Here is a 7,108-nt window from a genome sequence, read left to right as displayed (position 1 = left end):
GGAAGTTAGGTAATGTCCAAGACCATGCAGTCGTGCAGCCAGTCCACTGGTCCCCATGTGCTTTTTTATGAGACAGAGTTTCATTTTATTCCCCAGGCTGGAGTGCAATGGCACAATCTCGGCTCACTGTAACCTCCGCCTCCCGTTTTCAAGCAATTCTCTTGCCTCAGCCTCCCAAGTAGCTGGGATTACAAGCATACACCACCATGCCCAGCTAATTTTTTGTACTTAGTAGAGACGGGTTTTCACCATGTTGGTCCAGCTGGTCTTGAACTCCTGACCTCAGGTGATTCATCCACCTTGGCCTCCCAAAATGCTGGGATTATAGGTGTGAGCCACTGTGCCCGGCCCCATGTGCTTTAACAATGAACACTTTTTTCATGACCGGGTGTGGTGGCTCACGCCTGTAATCCCAGCACTTTGGGAGGCCGAGGCGGGCAGATCTCCTGAGGTCTGGAGTTTGAGACCAGCCTCACCAACATAGAGAAACTCTGTCTCTATTAAAAATGCAAAATCATTCGGGCCTGGTGGCGCATGCCTGTAATCACAGCTACTTGGGAGGCTGAGGCAGGAGAATCACTTCAACCTAGGTGGCAGAGGTTGCGGTGAGCTGAGATCATGCCACTGCACTCCAGCCTGGGCTTGAAACTCCATCGCAAAAAAAAAAAAAAAAGAACACATTTTTCAAATAAAATTAAAATTATAGGTAATCCCAATATATAAAACAGAAAAGAGCAATATGTTATTAATGCACATGTCTTTTTGGTTAAATTTTATAAACTTACTTATTCTAAAGTCAGTCGTTGAGAATAATGAGGCTGAGTGCTTTTTTTTTTATTTGGAGTTGGAGGTCACAGAGGCTACTTCAATGTTACTCCACTTCAACCATCCATTTGATGCCTGTGTTTTGTATAAATGGCTGGTAACAAGGAAATCCTCATTCTCATAGAAAAGCATCTACTAAAGTTATTATTTGTGAACAGTTTGCTTGCTTTTTGAGGATATTCTCTATTTTTTCTGATTCAGAAATTTAAAAGAAGTTGTCTAAGTCTGTTTTGTATTGCTATAACAAAATATCACAGATGGATAATTTATAAAGAAATGAGGCTGGGCATGGTGGCTCACACCTGTAGTCCTAGCACTTCGGGAGGCAGAAGCCAAAGGATATCTTGAAGCCAGGAGTTCGAGACCAGCTTAGGTAACATAGATGCAGCCTATTAAAAAAAGAAAAAGAAAAATAACCAGGCATAGTGGCACATGCTGTAAGCCCAGCTACTCTGGAGGCTGAGGTGGAAGGATGACTCAAGCCCAGGCGTCAAGGCTGCAGTGAGCCCCGTGATTGCACCACTGCACTCCAGCCTGGATGACAGAGCAAGACCCCATCTCTTAAAAAAAAAAAAAAGAAAGAAAAGAAAAGCAGCAGCAGCAGCAGCTTACCAGCTATCATTATCAAAGGAGATAGCCTCAGTCTCATGTGAAGCTTCCATATATCATGTGAGTGAGTCTCATTGGCAAGAACTACATCTCCTCCAGACCCTAGCAGCAAGAGAGTCCAGAAAAGGTAGCTGATAGTCATTTAGCCTCTGCAATAGAGGTCAGACCATAAGAGGGGTCAGAATGAAGGTCAGGTGCCAATGGACAGTATCTAGCCCATTAGTGCTAGAAACATACTTTAAAATGTAATGGCCAACACTTGCTTGGTGTTTAATTAAGCCTAGTAACCGGTGTATAATATGTAATATATACTTGCTTGTATAGTTTTGAAAAACAGATTTTTTTTTTTTTTTTTTTTGAGACAGAAGCTTGCTCTGTCCCCAGGCTGGAATGCAGTGGTGCAATTTCGGCTCACTGCAACCTCTGCCTCTCAGGTTCAAGCAATTCTCCTGTCTCAGCCTCCCGAGTAGCTGGGATTACAGGCGCACACCACCACTCCCAGCTAATTTTTGTATTTTTAGTAGAGACAGGGTTTCACCATGTTGGCCAGGCTGGTCTTGACCTCCTCACCTCAAATGGTCTACCTGCCTTGGCCTCCCAAAGTGCTGGGATTATAGGCGTGAGTCACTGCGCCCGGCAAGAAGCAGAAATTTGAGGTCCTGGATTCCAGACAAAAAAAGAGAGAGTGCTTCTCAAGAGTATATTTAAAATAAGATAAAATGCACCAGGCTTGCTCCAGGATGTAAGGCCCTTGCTGTGGCTGTCCCCTCTGCTGGGAACACCCTTCCCTAGATATCTGCTCGGCTCACCCCTTCACCTGCTTCAAGTGTTTTCTTCTCAATGAGGCCCACACTGACTACTTGACTGAATACCATGATCTGCTCCTCTCCCCCAGCATTACCTGTCCCCCAACCCTGCCTACTTGTCCCTTTTTTCCATGGAACTTATCACCTCCTTACACACTCTATAACGTACATATTTATTATGCTCATTTTTATGACCTTTCTCCCCTGTTAGAAAGTAAGCTTGGCTGGGTGCGGTAGCTCACGCCTGTAATCCCAGCACTTTGGGAGGCCGAGGCAGGTGGATCACTTGAGGTCAGGAGTTCAAGACCAGCCTGGCCAACATAGTGAAACCCCATCTCTACAAAAATACAAAAATTAGCCAGGTGTAGTGGCATGTGCCTGTAATCCCAGTTACTTGGGAGGCTGAGGCAGGAGAATAGCTTGAACCCAGGAGGTGGACGCTGCAGTGAGCTAAGATCTCGCCACTACACTCCAGCCTGGGTGACAGAGTGAGACTCCTTCTCAAAAATTAAAAATAAATAAATAAAAGATGGTAAGTTTTATGGCAGGAATGTTTGCCTGCTTTGATCACTGATGCATCCTAAAAGCATACAACAATGTTTGGCACAGAGCAGTTACTCAATAAATATGTGTTGAATTGTTGAATGTATACACAGAAAAGGCAGTAGAAATTTGATTCCAAGGTCTTTGGAAAAGTAACTGAACCAAGCCCCATTAAATAAGCTTGGCTTTCCAGTTTGCTAATATTCTTACATGATACCTATGGAGATATGTTGTTCTTCAGTACACTTTTATTTATTTATTTATTTTTTGAGACAAGGTCTCACTCTGTCACCTAGGCTGGAGTGCAGTGACACAATCAAGGCTCACTGCAGCCTCGGCCTCTCAGGTTCAAGCGATCCTCCTGCCTCAGCCTCCTGAGTAGCTGGGACTTCAGGTGCACACTACCACACCAGCTAGTTTTTAAATTTTTTGTAGGGACAGGGTCTCCCTGTGTTGCCCAGGCCAGTCTTGAACTCTTGCACTCAAGTGATTCTCCTGCCTTGGCCTCCCAGAGTGCTAGGATTATAGGCATGAGCCACCATGACTGACCAGCACAATTTTTTAAAGAGGTGAAAGTATGAGTTAGGAATGATACACTTCCAGTTCTTGACAATATCACAACCAGCAAGGTTGCTGCCTCCCTCCCTCCTCAGCCCTTTCCCTGGGAGCACCACAGAAAACCTATTTGGTAGTAGAGTGGCAGTGGCCAGAGGAAGTGAGAATATGCTAAGGTGCTGTCTTGTTGAGAAGGAAATTATGTATGTCGATAAACTTCAGAAATTGACAGGGAAAATTAGCATAAATACCAACAATAATTATGGCTAACCATTAAAGAAAGAAAAAGAAAAGGAATAATTTTCAAATGAGTAGAAGGAAAAGTGTCAATGTAATAAAAGGCAGACAAAGAGGGGGTGAGGGAGAAACAAAAATAAAATATAGTGATTGGTCAGGGTTCCACTGCAGACAACAGTGTCTACCCAGCAGGCCTAACCAGAATGGGTTGACGAGGGTGATCGGGTTGGTTTCAGACACGTTGGAAGGGTTGAGAGGCCAATTCTAGGCTGAACTTCCAGGAATATCTCCTGAATCTCACTGTAAAATGAGCCTAGCTGGAGAGCTTCTGCCACCGCTGCTGACTCAAGACCCTCGCTACCCATGTTGCAGTACAGGAGGCTCCAAGTCACGAAGCTGCTGACACCTGCTTAGCACCCGGAAGCCAGGAGTTGATCTGGAACTAGGGCCTCTGCTGCAGCCGCCTCAGAAGAACCGAAATGCTTCCACCACGATGCAGCCAGAAGAGCTGTGTGGCCACTTCCTCCCAGTACCTTCCCTTTCTGGTTTGCTTGCATTTTCCTGGCAGAAGCCAGGTGACATGTGGAAATCCCAGCTGCATGAGAGTCTGGAAATGTCCTCTCTAGCCGTCCAGGCTCTAAAGTTCAAGAAGCCATGATGGAAAGAGAGAGGTTTGGAGAGGGGCTGAGTGGGGTCAGTCTTCGGACCTTGCCGCAGTCCGCTCACTCTTGGTCGCTCAACTTCCATTTCCAACCTGCATTCCCTTCATAAACTTCCATGAGACAACCACAACATGTTACCACCCACAGTAATCAAACGTACCTCAATCAAACAAGAAACACTCCTATTCTTTGCTCAGACAGGGACATCCAAAGCCCCAGCAGTTACTGCTTCCATCTCCCACTGCAGGGAACTGGGTGATGTTCACTTCTTCTCTGGTTCAGTCACAATCCCATCTTGATATCCTATAATCTATACATTAAATTGTAAAGTTTACTACCAACAAACCACATTATTCAAAATGGTAGAGGAAGAAAGGGAATAATTATAACCGTCAATAAATATATGCATGACAGGCCAGGCATGATGACTCACGCCTATAATCCCAGCAATTTGGGAGGCCGAGGCGGGCGGACCACTTGAGGCCAGGAGTTCAAGCCCAGCCTGGCCAACATGGCAAAACTTCATCTCTACTAAAAATGCAAAAATTACCTGGGCGTGGTGGCAAATCCCTGTAAGCCCAGCTACTCAGGAGGCTAAGGCACAAGAATCGCTTGAATGCGGGAGGCAGAGGTTGCAGTGGGCCAAGATCACACCACTGCACTTCAGTCTGGGCAACAAAGCAAGACTCTGTCTCAAAAAATTAAAAAAATTTAAAAAAAATAAGTACATGCAATATAATATCACAAATATTTTAACTATTCTGATAGCTATTTCAATACAATTGTTTTGCTTTATAATTATGTGCATTTAAAACTGTTATTTTGGCCGGGCGCGGTGGCTCATGCCTGTAATCCCAGTACTTTGGGAGGCGAGGCAGGCAGATCACAAGGTCAGGAGTTCGAGAACAGCTTGACCAATATGGTGAAACACTGTCTCTAATAAAAATACAAAAATTAGCCGGGCACGGTGTCAGTCGTCTGTAATCTCAGCTACTTGGGAGGCTGAGGCAGGAGAATCACTTGAACTCAGGAGGCAGAGGTTGCAGTGAGCCGAGATTACACCATTGCGCTCCAGCCTGGGCAACAGAGTGAGACTCCGTCTTAAAAAAAAAAAAAAAAAAAAGACAGCCGCGGCCGCGGAGCCGCCGCTCGGCCTGCAGCAGCTGTCCGAGCTGCACCGCAAACCGGGCGCGGTCCCGCTGCACTCGCCCTGCACCTTCTGGCTCGACAGATCCCTCCCTGGTGCCACAGCAGCTGAGTGCGCATGAAATCTGAAGAAAATCTACACAGTACAGACAGTACAGATATTCTGGAGTGTGTGCAATAATATCCCTCCTGTGACTAGCCTGCCTTTGAGATGCAGTTATCATTTAATGAGAGGAGAGAGGCGACCACTTTGGGAAGAGGAGAGTAACGCAAAGGGCGGCGTATGGAAGATGAAAGTCCCCAAGGACAGCACGTCCACAGTTTGGAAAGAGTTGCTGGTAGCAACCATCGAGAAACAGTTCACAGAATGTGCTGCAGCAGATGACGAAGTAATAGGAGTTAGTGTTAGTGTTCGGGACTGAGAAGACGTCGTCCAAGTCTGGAATGTAAATGCTTCTTTAGTGGGTGAAGCGGCTGTTTTAGAAAAGATCTATGAACTTCTGCCCCACATAACTTTTTGTTGTTGTTGTTGTTGAGACAGAGTCTCGCTCTGTCGCCCGGGCTGGAGTGCAGTGGCCGGATCTCGGCTCACTGCAAGCTCCGCCTCCTGGGTTCACGCCATTCTCACGCCTCAACCTCCCGAGTAGCTGGGACTACAGGCGCCCGCCACCACGCCCGGCTAGTTTTTCGTATTTTTTAGTAGAGACAGGGTTTCACTGTGTTAGCCAGGATGGTCTCGATCTCCTGACCTCGTGATCCGCCCGTCTCGGCCTCCGAAAGTGCTGGCCCCACATAACTTTTAAAGCAGTATTTTATAAACCCCATGAAGAGCATCGTGCGTTTGAAGGTGGACGTGGAAAACACTAATTGCACTCTGTAAAGAATTCTTTGTCCTTCGCTGGTTTTGGAGTAGGTCTTAACAGGAGGGAAAGTGAATAGAAGACTAGCGGAAGCCGATGCTGGTCAATTTAGAGTGGGTTTCTGTCCTTGCAGATGGGCAATTAGGACTCAAAGTGGCAGGTGGGTGTTGAGGGAGATTGTGTGGGTTTCTACCGTCACATTACTTGCTTTTTTAAAAAAAAAAAAAAAGAACAAAAAATAAAAACCTTTTTTTTTTTTTTTTTGGCTTTCTAAATTCTCTGTTCTTTTCACTCTGAATTTTTTTTGTGTGCCCTTTAAAATTCCTTATTCAGCCTAATTATTGTTTTCTACAATCCCCTTTCATTGAGGCATGAGAAATCGATTTCCCTTTAAGTAGCTCTGCTGTACCTAGTTAATGAGAATATGCATAATTGTGACAATACTGCTTTTGAATACCACACTGTACAAGGAGGAATACTAGCTTGGAGAAACTTGGCTTCTGATTATTTGTTGTGACACATTCCTATATACTGTGAGCTGGGCATTGTTTTTTTCTGTCCCAGAGAAAAGAAAAACCATACTTAATCTGATTTTACACTGACTGCACTCAAATCTTTAATTTTCCTTTTTAAAACTTTTTTTTTAGCAATAAAAGGAAAATAATAATTGGATAAAAGGAAAATAATAGTTGGATTGCTTAACATGAAAACTATAATCACAATTCAGTATCAGGATATAAATCAAGCTCTAAGTCTTTGGACCCTTTGTAAAAACATTTCTAATCTGAATTTTAATTTGGCCTTTTCAACCAAAGGCTTAGAATAGTAGCAAGCAATTTCTCCCAATAGGAAACCTGATGTTTCC

At 44.7% G+C, this 7,108-nt stretch overlaps 1 pseudogene; it reads left to right on the top strand.

Annotated features, from left to right (window-relative positions):
* The first annotated feature begins 5,466 nt into the window (after positions 1–5,466).
* Positions 5,467–6,250, top strand: LOC111547482 (annotated as a pseudogene).
* Positions 6,251–7,108: the final 858 nt, after the last annotated feature.

This window comes from Piliocolobus tephrosceles, chromosome 1 (assembly GCF_002776525.5).
Source record: "Piliocolobus tephrosceles isolate RC106 chromosome 1, ASM277652v3, whole genome shotgun sequence".
Classification (NCBI taxonomy): Eukaryota; Metazoa; Chordata; class Mammalia; order Primates; family Cercopithecidae; genus Piliocolobus; species Piliocolobus tephrosceles.
The sequence above is the reverse complement of the archived record's forward strand: the minus strand, read 5'-3'. Positions and strand labels throughout refer to the sequence as shown.